The following is a 22,097-nucleotide window of genomic DNA, read 5'->3' as shown; positions in this document are numbered from 1 at the left end:
AGTGACCTGTACTTAGCTTCCCTGCAGCACCTAGGAAGAGAGCCAGACTCAGAGGAGACTGCCGTAGGGGGCAGGACTCACACTATACTTGAGGGGCACCAAGAGATATTCCTGGCCAAAAAATCTTACATCAGCTTGTTCTCTTGCCTGAGATTTCCCTCATTAGGGAGATTCATTCCCTTAGGAGTTGGCCGCGCTTAAAATGCAGTTGATCCCTAAACTCGAAAGAAGTCTTCACTTCCCATTTTCTTGGAGCTGTTTATCAGGTTACCCAGGTGAGGCAATAGGAAAGGAGCAAAAGACAGCGTCACGTGAAGGATGCAGCCCTGGGAAGACACCAGGCACCTGGACAGACAAGCTTGAGGAGCCCAAGGGAGATGCTACCAATTTCAGATGGCCCCAGAGTGAGTGGGAAAAATCACACTGAGACACTGCTTATACTAAATAGTTACAAAAACCGAGACTTGCCTCATTTTCGTAACCTAGGACTCAATTGCATTTATTTTCAGCTTTGTAACCCAGTTTTGGTGGAAGCTTTGTGAGATATGCCCATGCGTGGCTATTTTGAGACAAACAAATTTTATACTTTTTTCATTTCCCCTGATCACTAAAACTTTTCTCTTATATAAATATTGCTTTCAATTATAGAATTACGGACTTCAGTGTTCTCTGTAGGATGCAATTTTCCTCTTAATAAGTAGAAATTTTGCCAATCTGTTTATGAATTTGGATCTACCTTGGTTATAGCAGAGCCCTTCTTACAAACACTTGGCATATCAAGATCCAACCGTGGTGCACAACTGATTATGTAAGATACATATTAAGTCCCTGTGCAATGTTAACTCCGTTAAATATATTTAATTAAATATATTTAATAGACATTTATTGAAAGTAAACTGTGGGGGTACCAAGATGTATAAGAATAGTGATAATAAGACTTGCACAGAGGTCTTGGACAAGTGGCGTTTCTAAGTCTGATCTGCTCCCTACTATCATGCCTCCTTTTTTTGTTGTTTGTTTTTTGCTGGAGGGAGAGATGGTTATGACTAATACAGTTTATGTCAAATTTGGGAATATCCTATCCTTCTGCCTTTTATTTATATCATCCTTAAGTTTACAGAACAAAATCATAGGAATGGGACTTTCTCCTCATAAGAGTAGCCAGGTGAAATGAACTTTTTATCCAGGTGACCAAACACATTTAATAAGTGGTTTCAGAATGCCTGATACTTACCGTGATGGAAACAGAGTTGTCAGCAAGCTTCTCCTCCTGCCCCAATAAAAATGAAGCCAACACTGTTATTAAAGGTCCCTTGGAGGAGGCTTTTGCAAGATTCTTCTTGAGCGAGAACAGAAAGGAAGGGATGGATTGGCTTAGTAGAGAGTGATATCGAGGGAAGAGGAGAGTCCCCAAGGCTGAGGGAGGCATAGGGTTTGGTGAAGTCAGTAGGGTGACCTGTGCTTAGGTCCTTAAAGCTCCTGGGAGGGGTGTCAGGAAAACTTAATTATGAAAAATCGTGGCAACCCTCTAACTAAGAAGCCTGAATGGAAGTTTCAAAAGATCCTGAAATTGGCCATCATGGCCCTTCTCTGGTGTGACCTTTGGCCTGACCCTGGCATCTCTTAAGCTTTCCCGGAGGAGGGAGATATTTACTTTGCCTTCTTTTCAGGGTTGTGTAGTGGGGAAGATCAAAAATGTCCTAGGATATGAGTGCTGTCTAGTAACTAAAGAGGATAAGGCAGAGAGGGGTAACCACTGATTATTGCAAAGAAAGGCATCTTTTTCTTCAGATGGAAATCGTTTTACTATTTATATGATGGTAAATGTAACACATGCTCATTGCAAAAATTTAGAAATTATTGTCGTTACGTGCCATCAAGTTGGCTCTGACTCCTGGCGATCATATGAATGAGTGATGTCCACAATGTCCTGTCCTCAACAGCCCTGCTCAGCTTCTGTAGACTCATGCCTATGGCTTCCTTTATGGAGTCAATCCATCTCATGTTTGGTCTTCCTCTTTTCCTGCTGCCTTCTACTTTTCACAGCATTATTGTCTTTCCCAAAGAGTCCTGCCTTCTCATGATGTGCTCAAAGTAGGACAGCCTCAGTTTTATCATTTTTGCCTCCAGTGATAGTTTAGGTTTAATTTGCTCTAGGACCCACTCGTTCATCTTTCTGGCAGTCCAGGGTATCCACAGAGCTCTCCTCCACCACCATATTTCGAATGAACCAATGTTTTTCCTGTCATCTTTCTTCAATGTCCAGCTTTCGCATCCGTACACAGTAATTGGGAATATGAGGGTGTGGACAATCCTGGCCTTAGTCTCTAAGTGTCTTCCTTACATTTCATGATCTTTCCTAATTCTTTCATTGCTGCCTTTCCAAGTCTCACTCTTCTCTTGATTTCTTGGCTGCAGTCTCCATTTAAATTGATGACTGAACCAAGGTAAACAAAATCTTTAGCAATTTCAATGTCTTCATTGTCTACCTTAAATTTGTGTAGTTCTTCTGTAGCCATGATTTTCGTCTTCTTGATGTTCCAAGGCAGTCCTGCTTTGGCACTTCCTTCTTTCACTTTCATAAGAAATCATTTCAAATCGTTGCTGCTTTCTGCCAGTAAGATGGTGTCATCTGCATATCTTAGATTGTTATTTCTTCCACTAATTTTTCATCTGAATCTAGCCCAGTTTTTCATGATATGTTCTGCATACAGATTAAACAGAAAGGGGGATAAAATGCACCCTTGTCTGACCTCTTTGCCTATAGGAAACCATTCTATCTCTCCATATTTTGTCCTGACAGTGGCTTCTTGTCCGGAATACAGATTACACATCAGAACAATCAAGTACTAAAGCATGCCCATTTCTTTCAGAGTAGTCCATAGCTTTCCAGGGTCCATGCAGTCAAAGGCTTTACTGTAGTCTATAAAACATATACTAACCTTCTTCTGTAATTCTTTGGAGCACTCCAGTAGCCAATGAAAATGTTAATTGCCTTGAAATCTATTAGTTTCAGTCTTTTGGGAAACGTTTCTTGCTCCATATAAGGTAAAGGCCTTTGTTGCCTTGAGCATCACTTGACTTGCATGGGAAATTAGAGGGATGGTTCTATAACTACTGAACTCCTTGGCATCTCCTTTCTTGGATATTGGGGTATATGTTGAGTGTTTCCAATCTGTAAGCCATTATTTTGTTTTCCATATTTGTTGGCATCAGAAAATAGAGAAAAGTGTAAACTCTGTGTAGCATTTTAATGAGATTAGTCAATGAACACTGATTGATAAGCTGTTTTTTTCACCAATAATATATTTTGAACATCTTTCCATGATAATGAATATGAATCTATGGCCACAGAGTATTTCCTTGTATAAATATGTCAAACAATGCCCATTGATAAAAATGTAGATTGCATATAGTGCAGTTTTTTTAATATAGAAATAACGATACAATGAACATAGAACTTTGCATATTAATTCAATTATTTTATTAGGATATATTTATGAAATTGGAATTGTTGGGTCAAAGGTTACATAAATTTTTAGAATCTTGATGTATACTACAAACTTGTTCTCCAGAAGTTTCGTACCAGTTTATACCTCCAGCAGCAGAGTTGTTTTTTTTTTTATAATTTTATTTTATTTATTTTTTTCCTCCAAAGCCCCAGTAGACAGTTGTATGTCATAGCTGCACATCCTTCTAGTTGCTGTATGTGGGACGCGGCCTCAGCATGGCCGGAGAAGCAGTGCATCGGTGCGCGCCCTGGATCCGAACCCGGGCCGCCAGCAGTGGAGCGCGTGCACTTAACCGCTAAGCCACGGGGCCGGCCCCAGCAGAGTATTAACAGTGTCTATTTTTCCACATCCTTATCAATTCTGGGCATTATCATTTTTTAAATCAACAATTTCTTACTCAAAATTTTAAGAAACTTTGAAGCCCCAGATACTAATAATACTTTTTAAAAATATATGAAATAGTAATAGGTGATCAAACATTCAGCAATGTAAGTTTCAATAGACACAATTCTGAGGCAATAAACTTTAATTAAAGAAAAAGTAACAAATTAAAAATCTGTTTGCATAACATCTCATAGACAAAGCAGATGATAATTATTTAGATATATGCTGTCACCATGCATCACTCTGTAATGTTAGCTGTAATGTAACTATGACAACACTTGTAATTCAAGATAAATTTGGTATTGAATCACTTCATATTGATCTTTGTACTAAATACAAAAGAACTTTGTCATAATTTGGACCCAGGGAAGGACTCCAAAAACAGAAATGACTATAATTTATTCTTTCTTTTGTGTATATATGTAGATAAACAAGTAGATATTTAGGCCAAATAATTAAATCTGAAAATTATAGCTATTAAAGCCCACTTTAATGTGAAGTAAATGCTTTTTAAAAACTGCCTCAGATTGAAATAATTATTTTAATTAAAAACATGAGCCTAGAATAGTGGTTGGGTTTCTTATTTGTCCCATAAGTAAGTATGGTCATTTAAAGAATATATAATGATGCAAATTATAGTCAGTGTAACTCAGAGCAGTGAAAAGCTAGAAAAACCAGAGCACTTTTACTTAAATTTTTTGAGATGATTTCTTTCAATTTAATGAATGGATCAAATACTTAATGAGCTCACTTTAAATAGAAGTGTATGCAATCTTTAGTCTCCCTCAGTGTCTAAAACAAACAAAACAAGCAACAATTTTTTTATTGAGAAAAAATTTCTATAACATAAAATTCACCATTTTAAAGTGTACAGTCCAGTGGTTTTTAGTATATTCACAATGTTGTGCAACCATCACCACTCTCTAATTCCAGAACATTTAACTCACCACAAAAAGAAACTCCATAACTTTTAAGTCACTCCTGATTCCCTCTTCCCTTGATCCCTGGCAACCACTAATCTACTTTCTATCTCTATGGATTTACCTATCTGGACATCTAATACAAATAGAATCATACAATATATGACCTTTAAAAAACAACAGCATTACTGATACATAATTGAAATACCGCAAAATTCACATATTTAAAGTATACAATTCAGTGGTTTTTAATATATTTGCATATATGTGCAACCATCATAACAGTAATTTTAGAACATTTTCATCATTCCAAAAAGAAATTCTGTACCTTTAGTTATCACCTCCCTGACCTGCCATTCCTCCCAGCCGTAAGCAACCAATAATCTACTCTCTGTCTCTATAGATTTGCCTATTCTGGATATTTCATATAAATGGAATCATACAATATGTGGTCTTTCGTGACTAATTTCTGTCACCAACATGCTATTATCTGACTTTTTAATGATAGCCATCCTAGTGGTGCGAAGTGATATCTTGTGGTTTTGATTTGCATTTCCCTGATGACTGATTATGTTGAGTATCTTTTTATGTGTTTATTGGCCATTTATATATCTTCTCGGGAGAAATGTCTATTCAGACCCTTTGCCCATTGTTTAAATTGGGTTATATGTCTTTATTATTGAGTTTTAAGAGTTCTTTATATATTCTAGATGTAAGTATGTAATCAGATATATGATTTGTAAAGATATTCTCCCATTCTGTGAGTTGCCTTTTCACTTTCTTGATAGTGTCATTTGAAGCATGACACTAGAAGTTTTTAATTTTGATGAAATTCAATTTATCTATTTTTTCTTTTATTACTCATGCTTTTGGTCTCATATCTAAGAATCCATTGCCAAATCTGAGGTCATGAAGATTTACTATTATGTTTTCTTCTAAGAGTATTATAGTTTCAGCTTTTACATTTATGTCTTTGATCCATTTTGAGTTATTTTGTATGTAATGTGAGATAGTGCAAATGGTTCCTGGACCCAATTCCAACATGGGTGCATGGAGGCCTCCCCATACCAACAAGCAGTTCTCAGATGCCAGCAAGGGGTCCAAGAATACAACTCAATTCTGACACTATCCATCCAGAGATAGAATCAGATTCCATGGGTAAAGGCCTCTGTCCCACAAGATTGCCTTCCACTTCAGATGCCAGTCACAAGCCCAGGTTGTTACCTGTACTTCTGACTGAGTGGATATAAATCAGAAGTTCCCACAACCTCCTCCTTGGGTTCGATTAATTTGTTAGAACGGCTCGCAGAACTCAAGAAAACCCGTTTACTTACTAGATTACCAATTTATTACAAAGGACATTAAAGGATCCGAATCAACAACCAGTCGAAGAGATACATATGGTAGGATCCTAAACAAAGGAGCTTCTGTCCTTGTGGAGCCGTGAAGCTTGGGACCTGCCACGGTGGCACATGGAAGCATTTTAGTTCCCCAACATGGAAGCTCTCTAAAAAAGGCTGAGGCACCGTCCTTTTGAGTTTTTATGGAGGCTTCGTTATGTAGTCACGACTGACTAAGTTATTGGCCATTGGCAACTGATTCAACCTCAAGCCCCCCTCCACTCCCCAGAAATCAAGGGGTGAGACTGAAAGTTCCAATCCTCTGACCACATGGCTGGTTCTCCTGGCAACCAGGATCCAAAAGTCACCTTTATGGCCCTGAGGTGCTTTCGGGAACTGAGGACAAGAGACCAAATATTATACTCCCATTGCTCTTATCGCTCAGGAAATTCCAAGATTTTGGGGAGCTGTGAGCCAGGAACTGTGGATGAAGACCAAACATATCTGAGAAATATATTTCGGTCATCTGAATGACCAAATATATATATTTCTTATAAATCACAGTATTGCAAGTAGGGATCCAACTTCATTCTTTTGCATGTGGGTGTCCAGTTGTCCCAGCACCAATTGCTGAAAACACTATTGTATCCCCCATTGAATGGTCTTGGCATTCTTGTCAAATTTCAGTTGACCATAGATATATAGGTTCATTTCTGGAATCCCAATTCTACTCCATTGTTCTTTATTTTTATCCTTATGCCAGTACCATACTGTCTTGATTACTGTTGCTTTGTGGTAAGTTTCTAAATTGGGAAGTGTGAGTCCTCCAACTGTGTTCTTTTTCAAGATTGTTTTGTTTATTCTGAGTCTCTTGAAATTTTATATGAATTTTATAATCAGCTTGTCCATTTCTGCAAAGAATAAAATGCAGTTATAATTTTGATAGGGATTACACTGAATCTGTAGGTCAATTTGGGGAGTACAAAACAAACTTTTAAAATAATTTTACTCTAGCTTAATCGGTTGTGGTAGACTGTTTGCAAAGAAGGCCACAATTATTTACTTCCCTGTATCTGTGGATAGACGCTATGATTTTTGAGCTCCTCCCATGAAATAGTGGAGTCTATTTCCCATCCCTTGAATCCAGGCTGGCCTTGTGACTTACTTTGACCAAAAGAATGAGGGAAGAGTAACATTGTGCTAGTTCCAAGCTTAGACTTAAAGATGGCTTGCACACTTCTCATTCTATTACCATGTGAACAAGTCCAGGCTAGCCTGCTGGAGGATGAGAGACCACATGGAGCAGAGACAAACCACCCCAGCTGAGGCTATCCCACACCAGTCAGCTTCCAGCCAATCTACAAGGTACCACAGATAACGACAGGCAACCCAGATGAGATCACTGAAGCCTGGCCGAAATCAGCAGAACTGCCTAGTCTATCCAAAGACTCAAGAGCAATTTAAAAAAAAAAAAAAAGGTTGTTATTTTAATACACTTAGTGATGGGTTGGTTTTTATATTATAACAAATAACTGTTACATAGGCAAATTAGTTAAAATGTCCACAAAAATATTTCCTCTTTATGGATAAACAAAATGTGGTATATATATATACAATAGAATGTTATTCAGCCTTAAAAAAGAATGAAATTTTGATACACGCTACAAAATGGATGAACCTTGAAAACATGCTTACTGAGATAAGCCAGACACAAAAGAACAAACATCGTATGACTCCTCTTATATGAAGTACCTACAAGAGGCAAATTCATAGAGACAGAAAGTATAATAGAGGTTATGAGGGGCTGGAGAGCTATTGTTTTAATGAGTAGAGAGTTTCTATTTGGGAAGGTGAAAAAGTTCTGAAGATAGATAGTGGTGATGTTTACACAACATTGTGAATGTACTTAATGCCACTGAGTTGTACACTTAAAAATGGTTAAAATCGTAAATTTTATGTTATGTATATTTTATGAGCCCTGCTGGACTGGTGGTTAAGACTCAGCGCTCTCACAGCTGCAGCCTGGATTGGTTCTGATCAGGGAACCACACCACCCATTTGTTGGTTGTCATACTGTGACAGCTGCGTGTTGCTGTGATGCTGAAAGCTATGCGATCTAAATACCAGCAGGGTCACCCACGGTGGACAGGTTTCAGTGGAGCTTCCAGACTAAGACAGACTAGGAAGAAGGACCTGGCATCCACTTCCAAAAAAATTGGCAGTGAAAACCCTGTGAATAGCAGTGGAGCATTGTCTGATACAGCACCAGAAGGTGAGAGGATGGCGCAAAAAGACCAGGCAGGGTTCCCCTTTGCTGTATACAGGGTTGTGGGAGTCAGGAATTGACTTGAGGGCACTAACAACAACATATCTTACCACAGTTAAAAAGACATGTCCTCTTTGACTCTGAATTTTTAAATGTGTCTAGTCAACGCATTCATCTGGATGGACTCACTGGAGTCCTTGGGCAATAAAAACCCACTTAACACATTAACCTTCAGAGCAACTCTGTGAGTTCTTTTGATTGGCCCCGTTCCTGGCTCTAGCTGTTTACCCCCAGCTCTCGCCACCCAGCTCCTGACTCAAGGCTTCAACTTCCACAACTTGGAATTGTCAGCAGCCAGGCACAAGCTCAGATTTAAATACATAGAACAACCCTGCCCTCAAGAGAGAAGATAGTGTACAGTGAATCTGGTAGTGTTTTATTCCACTGAGATTCACTGTCATCTGATGTATTATTTTGTAGCCAGCTAGCCACATAAATTTACACTATGTTAACTTACACTGAAAAAACATATTTTTTCAAATTATTTAAAAAGCGTGATTGTCATATAAACAACGAACACATGTCAAAGTTTATTTAACTCATTAATGAAGGAACCAGAAGACAGAGTTTGATGAGGATATGAGTTACTGGGATGTAAATGTCAGTGGGAAAAGGAATGCTGAAATCAGATTGTTTTGGATATGAAACTGATTTATATCCTACAGGACAATAAAACCATAACCTTTGGGTTATCTTCTCTACCAGACAGGGAAAAAAACTCATACCTTATCAGTTTTTACAAGTTGACGTCTAACTTTACAAAGTTGTGAGACATCCAAACCCTAGTCAATTGCTAGCCAAACAAAGTTACATTTCCTGAGAGATCTGACCCTCGGGTGAGTCTATTAGAATATGCTCTAATATGATATCAAAAGGTCACTTAATTGTCTTTTTTGCCTTTTGTCCAATTTCTGGATATTTTTTTCTGTACAACATGTACTACATTCACAACTACATTTGCTATGGAAAAATAAAGAATAGAGACAAATGATATGCTTGATCCCCCTACCATTCCATCCTGCAGTGAGCCTGGGATGGTAGATAAAAATATACTCTTCCCTCCATTCCTCTCTGTATCCTGGGAACTCTCATCAATGAATATGAGTCCAGGATTTAAATTTGTGGATTTTTCAAACAGGAGGTCACCTAAATGCAAGCCAACTATTTCATGTGGTGCTCATCCAAAAAAAACACAATTTGTTCCAATATTGGTGGAAAAATTGTAACATGTGGTCCCAAATTGGAGCCTTGCTAAGGATTTCTAAGGCTAATTTTTACTGTTTAAATTTTGGAATTCATGCTGAATTTAGGATCTAGGAAAATCACAAAAAGAGATAGCCTTCTGTAATATTGATTTTTCTTTTTTTTTTTTTTTTTTTTTTTTTTTGGTGAGGGAGATCAGCCCTGAGCTAACATCCGTGCTAATCCTCCTCTTTTTTGGCTGAGGAAGATTGGCTCTGAGCTAACATCTATTGCCAATCCTCCTCCTTTTTTTCTTCCCCAAAGCCCCAGTAGATAGTTGTATGTCATAGTTGCACATCCTTCTAGTTGCTGTATGTGGGATGCGGCCTCAGCATGGCCGGACAAGCAGTGCGTCAGTGCGCGCCCAGGATCCGAACCCGGGCCGCCAGCAGTGGAGCGCGCGCACTTAACCGCTAAGCCACCGGGCTGGCCCTGTAATATTGATTTTTTAATTGATTTTTTTTTTGAGGAGGTAAATACATACTCTATAGATTTCAAAAAGTACGATGAGGTTGTAGTAGACACCTATTGGGACCAGATCCCTTTTTCTAATCTGATTCTTCAGCTGCTCTGAAGACTAATTGCTAATTGCACAGAGCTGCCTCCTTTTCTAGAGCATTGTCTTTGGCCAATAGGAGCCACCTCTCCTGAGAGTATACTCCCTCTTGAGGGCAGCTCACAGCCAATGAGTGACTGATAAGGGCACAAAAGCCTGGACCCTTTGTCTCAGGGTAAAACCAACGCTATGGCATAATTCATACTCTAGAGTTCCTCAGGGTATCAGGCAGAAGCCAAACTCCAACTAAGACACATTCTTGTTGAGCTTTTGATCCTTTCACTTTCTTGCTTACCACACTCCCCTTCTCCTGAAAGCACACACTCAAGAATCCCTGTCTCAGGCTCTGCATCTAGGGAAGCTGACATAAGACAAGGATATTGAGTGAAAAGTAAGCTTCCTTCCTGCATCTTTCCTTCAAGCACCCAATTCACTCATATGAAGCAATCAGGGTTGCCAGTGTCTTGGGTCAACTTACAGAAATACAAAAAATATATGTAATATGTAAATATAAAATAGCAATATTAAATATGTATTTTTGTGGGTTTATTTTTGTTTTATACAAACAAATGGCAACATTCCCTATCACTATTTTGCCTTTTGCCTTTTTATTTGATAATGTATCTTGGAGATGGTTCCTGACCAGTACACATAGTGCTGTTCCTTTTGTAAAAGCTGTGGAGTATTCTGTTGTATATATCTACTGTAATTAGGAAATTGGTCCCCTAATTTTGGACATGTAGATTATTTCCAATGTTTAGCTATTAAATAAACATATATAGCAATGCTATAGTGAATCCTTGTTTGTGCAAATCCTTGTTTGTGTGAAATATCATAAATTATTAATATTTTTGTAGGACAAATCCTTATTAATGGAATTGGTAAGTCAAAGGGTACATGCATTTGTATTTTGGCAGGTATTGCTAAAGTGCTTTCACAAAAATTAAATCAATTTTCATTACCACTGAAAATATACGGGACTGGCTATTTCTACAACCCTCACCAATGTGATGTGTAGCCACACTTTTTACATTTTCCAATCTGACATATAAAAAATGGTATCTTTTATAATGAATGAGATCATGCGTGTATTTATATGTTTAAGAGCCATTTGTATTTCCTTTTCTGTGCACTATGTTCTTTGCCATTTTTATATTGGATTTTGGCTGTTTATTATTAGTCTGTAGGCACTCTATGTAGGAAAATTAAATTTGTGATGTGTTATAAATATTTTGCCAAGTTTATCGTTTGTCCTTTTCCTTTGTTTATGGAGTTTCAATGCTATGCAGAATTCTTTTTTGTTTTTAGATTATTGAATATATAAATATGTTGTCTTATGGTTTCTTGATTTTTGCTTGGCACTGGGCAAGTTTTACCCTGGTCCAAGATTATTTTGGAAGTTCTCGCATATTTTCTTCTAATACTTTTATGTGTTTACCTTTTTTTTACATGTAATCTAATGCATCTGCAATTTGTTTTGCTATAAAGTGAGAAGCAGTAATTCAATTCTTTTTTTTCATTTGAATAGCCAATTATCTCAATACAATTTATTGAAAAATCCATCTTATTCCTATTTTATTAACAGCTATTATTTTAAAAATTGGTGTTAGATTTCATCAAATGCTTTTCAGCACTTGTGGAGATGGTTATATAATATTACCACTTTTTCTCTACTAAATAGTGAATTATTGAAAAATTCTTGCATGCCTGGAGTAAATACCACTTAGTCAAGTTGTATTACTCTTTTAATGTACTCTTTAATTCTGTTTGCTAATATGGTATTTAGGATTTTTATATACATATTCATATATTGAGCTGTAGAGGCTTTTTTTTTTGTATTATCTTTGTAGTTACATTCATTTCATTAGAAATTTAGAAGTTTTATCCCTGCATGCTTTAGAATATAGAAGCACAGAGTCACTATTTCTTTTTTTTTTTTTAATTTTTATTTATTTTTATTTTTTCCCCCCAAAGCCCCAGTATATAGTTGTATGTCATAGTTGCACAGCCTTCTAGTTGCTGTATGTGGGACGTGGCCTCAGCATGGCGGGAGAAGCGGTGCGTTGGTGCACGCCCGGGATCCGAACCCAGGCCGCCAGCAGCAGTGCACACACACTCAACCGCTAAGCCACGGGGCCGGCCCCAGAGTCACTATGTTTTAAAGATTTGGCAGAAGTCTGTGCCAGCGTGCTTTTCGGGGAGTAGCTCTTTAATATTTCCCCGTATTTTCTATGGTAATTAGTCTCTATATTTTATATCCATTCTGAGCTCAGTTTTGGTAATCTCTCATTTGAACCAGGTTCTCAAATTTATTTTATAGTGATATACAAGGTAGTGCCTTCTGAATCTATTAATTTCTCTTGTATCTATGATTAATTCCATCATATAAATTCTTATTTTCTGCATTTATGATTAAATTAAATAACAGTTTGTCTTGCTTTATTTTTGAAGAATTAGGTTGTGGGTTTATTTCTCACTGCCATTTTTTTCAAAGTTTTTAATTTCTGCTTTTATCTTTATTAATTCATTAATTTTTATATCACTAGGCTTATTTTCTTGTGCTTTTTCTAATTTCTTGATTTGGACATTTAATTCTTTTACTGTCAGTCTTGCTTTTCAAAAATTAATGTATGTGTTAGGACTTTGCATTTTCCTCCAAGCACTGCTTTGTATGTATCTCAGATGTTTTACCATGTGTTCTCACATTTCAGTTTCAATTTCCTCTTTGATACAAAAAATATTTATGATTTGTTTGTATAGTTTTGTTATTAATTTCTAATTTAATTGTATTAGGTACAAAATAATATTGTCAAAAACTAATGTTGCCTATATTATTTCTATTTTTTGAAATTTATTGATTTTTCTAAAATCACGTTTTTTGAATATTTCTTGGACACATAAAAAGATGTGGGGCCGGCCTGGTGGCGTAGCGGTTAAGTTCGTGTGTTCCGCTTTGGTGGCCCAGGGTCTGCCAGTTCTGATCCTGGGCGTGGACCTACTCACCGCTTATCAAGCCATGCTGAGGCAGCGTCCCATATAGAAGAGCTACAACTCTACAACTACGACACAGAACTATGTACTGGGGCTTTGGTAAAAAAAAGGAAAAAAGAGGAAGATTGGCAATAGATGTTAGCGCAGGGCCAATCTTCCTTAAAAAAAACATGTGTCTTTATCGGTAGAGTATAGAGTTATATAAATTTGAGCTATCTAATTAATTATTCCTTAAGATGTTTGAATCCTTAGTGGAAAGACACAGAAAACGTATTTTTTTAATAGGTGGTTTTGATACTCTTTTGTTGTAGACTGTTCCTAGCATTATAGGGATAAGAGAAAATACTGTTGTTTTAAAAATTATAGCTGTAATTTTTTTTTTGCTTTATAGTTTGTAAGAGCTGTATCCTATAGAAAAAAACACTTTCAAGAACCTTTAGTTAACACAAAATAACCAAGATTTTGTAGCATGGGTGATTTAAGAGTGGTGATGATTAATATACTGTTTTTAAAGTTCCATTTGCTCTGTGCTAATATTCTTAATTATGTTAAAACTTTTGGTAAGCCTGATATACAAGATGTTTTGGGGAAAACTAAGGAGAGACCGCTGTGAACACTTGAAGCAGTGGAGAGCTTCAGCTACCTGGAGCAGTTATGATGCGGGAAATGGTGACCAGCAGAAAAGGGCCTGTTTTTGGTACTGAGGATTGAGACCTTAAGGTGTCATGCAATAGAGAGGTTGGGTTCAAGTGTGGGTTAATTCACGAGTGGACTCCAGATACCTCCTCCTGGAATATAATAGATAGCACAAAACCTTGAAAGAAGAAACTAGAGCTTGCTAACCCATGGGTTGGGACAATCTACCCAGTAGATATCTATCTTATGCTATTGTAAATAATAATAGCTCACTGCTTTGTTGAGTACTTACTATGTGCCAGCCACTGGCACTGGGCTGAGATAGATAGATAGATAGATAGATACATACATACATACATACATACATAGAATGATGGATAGATAGATAGAGATAGAGATGTATGTATATCATAATTGGAATATATATGTGTATATATATTCATTTAATCCTCACTACAACCCCATGAGGCAAGTACTAGTATAATTTCCATTTTACAGATGAGTAAACAGAGACTTAAAGCATTATCCAAGATGGCACAGTTGGGATTTAAATACAAGCAATATGACTCCTGACTGGGTCTTTTAGGTGTGAAAAGTAAACTAAAGAAACTTTTGGTTGTGGATGTGATGGAATAGACACACTTCTCCTTGTTCCTACCACTAAATACAACTAAAAACCCTGGACATTATTTATAAAACAAATATAAGAAGACTCTGACAGGCGGAGCGAAGAAAACAGAACGGACCCAAGGTATGACATGCATTGAGTTCCCTGGGTTTTCTTTTTCCCTCATATTCTCAACTGGGTGCTGGAGAAGCTAACAATCCAGAAATGCCAACAGATGTAGACAATAATAATAAATAAAAAAAAGCCTGTTCTTTCTAGCCAAAGGACAGGAAAGTGCAGTCTAGCAAAACTGAAAATGTTTGGACAATACTAGCCCTACCGCAACCAAATGCCACAGTAAAAATTGAGGCCCCACCCCCACCCCTGTCAACAGAAGCTGAATGGGGAGCCTAGACTTCCATCCTCGCCCAGCTGGAATGAGGCAGTCCTCCTCCCTGCTTCTCCCCACTAGGGTGGTGTCAGAGAAGGCCAAGTGAGGAGCCAGGACTTTCATCTTGATCAGTCAGTGACAAGCCCCTCCATCCTCCAAAGTTTCAGTGGATACCATGTGAAGACCTTCGACTTCCACTTCTCTGGCAGTGACAAGACAGCATCATCCTTCCCCCACTGGTGTAATGTTAGAGGAAACTTGCTCGAACTGAAGATTTAAATAAGATCCAGAGTCTCACAACATAATAAATGTCTAGAACTAATTTTTTAAAATCACTCATTTTCCCAAGAATCAGGAAAATCTCAACTAAAGTGAGAAAAGACAATCAGCAGACAGCAAGACCAAGATGACACAGACAGTGGCACTCTCTGATAAGGATTTTAAAGCAGCCGTCAAAACACGCGTCAGTGAGAAATTTTGAACATGCTTGAAACAAATGAAAAAATAGAAAGTTTCAGCAAAAAAGTAGAAACTATAAAGAAGAGCCAAACGAAAATTTTAGAACTGAAAAATCCAATAAAATATAAAAGCTCACTGGATGAGCTCAATAGCTGACTCAAGAGGATAGAAGAATAAATCAGTGAGTTTGAAGTTAGATCAATAAAACTTACTGAATATGAACACAGAAAGAAAATAGACTGAAGTAAAAAAATGAACAGAACCTCAGGGACTTGTAGGACCATAACAAAAGTCTTTCATTTGTGCTATCAGAGAGGAGAAAGGGGGTGAGACTGAAAAAGTGTTCAACAAAATAATGTTGAATTCTTCCTGAATTTGGTGTAATATATAAACCTAGAGATTCAAGAAGCTATTGAACCCCAAACAGAATAAGCTCAAAGAAATACATGCCAAGACACATCATAATCAAACTTCTGAAAACTAAGGACAGAGAAAAAATCTTGAAAACAAGAGAGAGGAACAATGCCTTACCCATAGATTAAAAACAATTTCAATGAGAGCAGATTTCTCATCAGAAATCATGGAGGCCAAAACAAAGTGGCAAAACGTTTTTTGTTGTTTTTTTTTGTGAGGAAGATCAGCCCTGAGCTAACATCCATGCCAATCCTCCTCTTTTTGCTGAGGCAGTCTGGCCCTGGGCTAACATCTCTGCCTATCTTCCTCCACTTTATATGGGATGCCGCCACAGCATGGCCTGACAAGCGGTGCCTCAGTGTGTGCCCCGGATCCGAACCAGGGCCGCCAGCAGCAGAGCACGCACACTTAACCGCTATGCCACGGGGCTGGCCCCGGGCACAACATTTTTGAAGAGTTTAAGAAAATAACTGTGAACTCAAAATTATATATTCAGTGAAAGTATTCTTCATGAATGAAGGGGAAATCTAGGCATTCTCATATTTAAAGAAAAACTAAAAGAATGTGGCACCAGTAGACTAACCTAAAAGAATGGCTAAAGGAAGATCTTTCTTTTTTTTTTGTGAGGAGGATCAGCCCTGAGCTAACATCCGCCAATCCTCCTCTTTTTACTGAGGAAGACCGGCCCTGGGCTAACATCCATGCCCATCTTCCTTCACTTTATATGGGACGCCGCCACAGCATGGCTTGACAAGCGGTGCGTGGGTGAGCGCCCAGGATCCAAACCGGCGAAACCCGGGCCGCCGCAGGGAGCGTGCTCACTTAACCGCTTGCACCACCGGGCTGGCACCCTAAAGGAAGATTTCTAAACAGAAAGAAAATTATGAAAGAAAGAATCTTGGAACATCAGGAAAAAAGAAACAATGGAAAGAGTAAAAATATGGATAAATACGACAGACTTTTCTCCTCTTCTTGAGTTTTCTAAATTCTGTTTGAGGGCCAGCCCGGTGGCACAGTGATTAAGTTCCTACGCTCTGCTTCGGCAGCCCAGGTTTGCAGGTTTGAATCCTGGGCGTGGACTAACGCACCACTCATCAACCCGTGCTGTGGTGGCTTCCCACATATGAAATAGAGGAAGATTGGCAACAGATGTTAGCTCAGGGCCAATCTTCCTCACACACAAAAAAATTATGTTTGATCATGGAAGTAAAAATTATAACACTGTCTGATGTGATTCTCAATAAATGTAGAAGAAACATTAAACACAATTATATTATAAATGCTGATGGGTAAAGGGAAAAGATAAAATGTTGATAAATGTCACTCAAATGTTGATAAAATGTCACTCAGATAAAATGTTAACACCAAAAAAAAAAAAAAGAAATTCAGAGAATATAGAAAAGTGTAAAGAAGGAAGTGATAAATTACAACAGTCCCATTAAAGAAAAGTAAACCAAAGAGCTTCTTTTGAAATGGAGATGTGAAAGCTTCTACATTACTAGACTGCTTAATATGACAAAGGTAAAGTTTGTCTGTGCTGTAGGCAGAGAGACTATTTACTTTAGAGAAACAGTTGTGTTCTATGCCCAAAGAGCAGTATGTGTACGTATGAGCGTGTGTGTGTGTGTGTGTGTGTGCGTGCATGCACGTGTGTGTGTGAGAGAGAGAGAGAGAGAAGCCATGTTTGATCTTATGGCTCAACCTGTTTTCGTGACCAACCTTATGTGACTTTAGTGCTACTTCGGGACCCAGCCGATAATATAAGGTCTGCACTTACTGGGAAGCCATTCTCCCCACCTTTACGTGAGAACTCGCACTGCTCTGGCAGCCCAAGGAGGCAGTAGGGAATTCAGGAGACAGCACTGCTTCTTGACCATGGACTCCTCTTGGAGAACCCAGACAGCCCAGGAAACTGATGAGAAGACAGGAGTAGAAGAGTGAGAGTAATTTTGTCCCCAGCATGTGAGAGGATACCTGGGGAACTCTGAGAAAAGACAGGGCATATATGACACAGCCTAGGTATCTCAGTGGGTAGGTAGGGCCTCAAAGTCATTGCAATTAGGATACTAAAGGAAAAATTAGCTTCATTTTATTCTTAAGTTGATTGCAATTTAGACGTATACACTATAGTTGCCTTCTCAGAGGTCTTGAGACATCACTGGATCTTCAGATCTAGGTAGCTAAGCCATTTTTGATGAGAGACTATTTCTAAAAATTCTAAAAAGAAATTTTTAGATTCCCTCACTACCTCTATTATTGTCTAAAAGATTTTACTGTTTATAAATTGTTCCTACTTGCAAATTATACTCTTCCAAGATGTGGTTAAATTTTATTTTCTTGTATTTTGTTTTCATTTGAGTTGAAAGACACCTTACCTTTGTATTTATTTTAAAAATCATATTTTAAAGGGTGTCATTAAATCATTATGATTGCACTAGTTGGAATTCTTTGGGTTGCAAGTGACAGAAACCCAACTCAAGTTAGCTCAAATAGAAAAGCATTGTGGCTACTTCCAGCCACAGCTGAATCTGGGGGGCTCAAACACAGTCCTCAGGGCCTCATGTTTTTCTCCAGCAATCAGAGGCTATGTTAGTATGTCAGAAAAGTCTCTCCAACAAACAAGCAAGAAAGGACTTGGGGAGAACTGTAATTGGCCCGGCTTAGTTCATGTGCCTGTTTCTGAACCAAATACTGTTCCCAGGGAACTGAATGGCCAGGCCTGGTCTCCTGTGGCTGAGTAAACGTTAAGTCTCACCAGAGCCACATGAAATGGCTCCCTCGTGGGAAAGAGGGTGGCCTGGTGTCAGAGGAAGAGGAAAGAAATGCAAATTACACCCAAAATAATAGATGTCCAACAGATTTCTGCCCACTGTGCTTGGTGGTATGAATACAGAGGTAATAAAACATGGACACTACCTTCAAGAAATTATTTTCCCCAATTTTCTTCCTTTTTCCCTCCTGATTCCTTAAATAATTTAGTAAACAGCTTTACCTCCTTTTTAAGGTGCTATTCCAGACCAGAGCCTTCTGGTTTCTATTTTAAAGGTCTTTGAGAACTGGCAGCTTCTGGTTTTGAATTATACTCAGGAAAATTTCCTGATCATTTTGGGACTCTCCCATTCACTGTGAGAACAAAAACATTTTAAATTAAAATCATTATTTGCCTACTGGGGTTGTGAGTAAAATAGAACTGGTAAAACCAGAGGCTCCTTTTATTAAAGAAAGTAATGCATGATTAAAGCATTTCTGAGCAAAAGAATTCCAGTATAGATTCACCAATCCTGGCATAGGTGTGCCTCTGACATGTCCATACATGTCCTGGGCATATCTTACATGTGTATATCATTCATGCTCACTCCACCCATCCCAGAAGCCTGAGGGTCAAGGTCTTTTTTAGATATTATTAAGATTTGGATGAAGGTCGGACTAAGGGGAGAAGATAGGGGTGCATATATGAAACCACAAATGCCAAGACCTGCTATCTAATTTTCCTGACTCCTTTATTTTTAAGATCAACCATTTATAATATGACTACTTAATAAGTTTATTGGAAAGAAAAGAACCTGAAAGATTGCTTAAACTATTCTCTCGCTTCAGGGACAGATCTGTACCTGATTTAGCTAAGGAATTATTCTGCAGGCAATAACATTCCAGCCACCTTTGGTAATTCACTGCATTGCAGCCCATCCCTAGCACCCAACCCAGAACTCGATTGGGCTGGGAACAAAATGAGGCATAAGTGAATGGAAGTATTAATGAGTGATAGCGAGAAATAGATAGAGCAAGCAAAATTTTTAGAAGTGCCTTTTTGAAATGAAAACAGGATTTCTTTAAAAGTTATGTGATTGGATTTTGATGGATGAACCATATCTATTTCTCTGCTCCATCCTGAAACCTCACCAAAATAACGAGTTGAATTTTTAACAGCTTTGTTGCATACCTGACATACAATAAACTATACATATTTAAAGTATACAGTTTTATGTGTGTATGTGTATATACACACACCACCACAATCAAGATAACGAACATAACCATCATCCTCAAAAGTTTCTTTGTGCCCCTTTGTAATCTCTTCTTCCAGCTCCTCCCAGCCATACACCCATTCCCAGGCAGCCATTGATCTGCTTTCTGGTCACTATACTATATTAGTTTACATTTCCTTGAATTTCATATAAATTAAATCATACAGTATATAATCTTTTATGTATGGCTTCTTTCACTCAGCATGATTATTTTGAGATTTATCATGTTGTAGAATGCATCAATAGTTCATTCCTTTTTATTCATCATTTCATTGTATGGATATACCACATTCTGTTTATCCATTACTTGTTGATGGACATTTGCATTATATCCAGTTTTTGGCTGTCACATAAAATTTCTATGTATATCTGTCTACAAATCTCTGTATGGATATAGGCTTTCATTTCCCTTGGGTAAATACCTAGCACTGGAATAGCAGGATCATATGGTAGGTGTATGTTTAACTTTTTAAGATATCACCAATCTGGTTTCCAAAGTGGCTATTCTATTTCATGTTTCCCTCAGCAGTGTAGGGAAGTCCCAGTTTCTCCACATCCTTGCCAACAGTTGGTATAGTCAGTCTTTCTAATTTTATCCATTTAATAGGTATGCAGTGGTATCTCATTCTGATTTTAATTTGCATTTTTCTAATGACTAGTGATGTTGAACATCTTTTCACCCATATATCCTCTTTGGTGAAGTGTCTGTTCAAATCTTTTGCCCATATTTTAAGTGTTGTTTGTTTTCCTATTATTGACTTTTGAGAGTTCTTAATATATTCTAGATACAATCCTTTATCCAAATTCTATTTTGCAAATATTTTCTCTGAGTCTGCGGCTTGGCTTTTCATTCTCTTCACAGTATCTTTTGAAGAGCAGACATTTTAAATTTTGTTGAAGTCAGATTTATCAATTTCTTCTTTTATGGATTGTGCTTTTGGTGTGGTATCTAAGAAATCTTTGCCTAACCCAAAGTCACAAAGATTTTTTTCCCATTTTTTTCCTAGAAGTTTTATAATTTTAGCTTTTACATTTAGGGCCATGATCCATTTTGAGTTAATTTTTGTATATGGTGCAAGTCATTGATTGAAAGTCATTTTTTGTTTGTTTTTGCATATGAATACCCAATTGTTCCCATTGAAACGTTTGTTAAAAAGACTATCCTTTCTCTGTTGAATTTCCTTTGCACATTTTGGGAAAATCAGTTATCCATACATAATTGGGTCTATTTCTCTTCTCTTTATTCTGTTTCATTGCTCTATTTGTCTCTCTTTGTGCCAATACCACACTATCTTGATTTGTATAGCTTTATTAGTCTTGAAATTAGCTGATGTTAGTCCTCTAACTTTTTTCTTCTTTCTCGAAATTGCTTTAGCTATTGTAGGACATTTACACTTTCAAATGAATTTTACAATCAGCTTGTCAGTTTCTACACAAAAAGCCTCAGGATTGAAATTGCATTGAGTCTATAGATCAATTTAGGGAGAATTGACATCTAAACAATATTGAGTCTTTCAACCCATGAACATGGTATATATATCACTTCGTTTACCTAGGCCTTTTAAAATTTATCTCAGCAATGTTTTGTAGCTTTCAGTGTACAGATCTTTCATATCTTTTGTCAGAGTTATCCCTACGTGTTTTATTTTTTGTACTATTGTAATTTATAGTGTTTTTCTAAAATTTCAATTTAATATTGTTCTTTGCTAGTATATGGAAAAAAACTGATTTTTGTAAATTCTTGTATACCACAACCTTGCTAAACTAATTTATTAATTCTAGAAGCTTTTTAGTACATTCTATTGGATTTTTTTTTTTTATAATTTTATTTATTTATTTATTTTTCCCCCCAAAGCCTCAGCAGATAGTTGCATTCATAGTTGCACATCCTTCTAGTTGCTGTATGTGGGACACGGCCTCAGCATGGCTGGAGAAGCGGTACGTCGATGCACGCCCGGGATCCGATCCCGGGCCGCCAGCAGCGGAACGCGCGCACTTAACCGCGAAGTCACCGGCCAGCCCTGGATTTTCTATACAGACGATCACATCACCTACAAATAAAGACAGTTTTAACTTCTTTCTTTCTAATCTGGGTGCCTTTTAATTTTTTTCCTTGCCTGATCATACTGGCTAGAACATCTGGTACAAGGTTGAGTAAAAGTGATGAACATACTGCTTTTGTTTCTGATCTTAAGGAGAAAACATTCCTTTTTTAGCCATTAAATATTATATTAGCTATAAGTTTTTTGTAGATGCCCTTTATCAAGTTGAGCAAGTTCTCTTCTATTCTTACT

General features: G+C 37.6%; 1 long non-coding RNA gene across 3 annotated transcripts in view; it reads right to left on the bottom strand.

Moving 5' to 3' along the window:
* Positions 1-5,004: 5,004 nt before the first annotated feature.
* The window catches only part of LOC131413810 (uncharacterized), a 40,234-nt gene continuing 23,141 nt past the window's right edge, over positions 5,005-22,097 (bottom strand). For 2 of the 3 annotated variants that reach the window (XR_009222031.1, XR_009222029.1), the window contains exon 5: positions 21,562-21,854. This is a non-coding gene — a long non-coding RNA (uncharacterized LOC131413810). Of the gene's footprint in view, positions 7,068-21,561; positions 21,855-22,097 lie in introns of those variants that run through there. The other variant, XR_009222032.1, reaches the window with a different exon arrangement.

The sequence above is a fragment of the Diceros bicornis genome, chromosome 2 (genome assembly GCF_020826845.1).
Source record: "Diceros bicornis minor isolate mBicDic1 chromosome 2, mDicBic1.mat.cur, whole genome shotgun sequence".
In the NCBI taxonomy this organism is placed as follows: Eukaryota; Metazoa; Chordata; class Mammalia; order Perissodactyla; family Rhinocerotidae; genus Diceros; species Diceros bicornis.
Note: the sequence above shows the minus strand (reverse complement) of the source record. Positions and strands in the feature narration are given on the sequence as shown.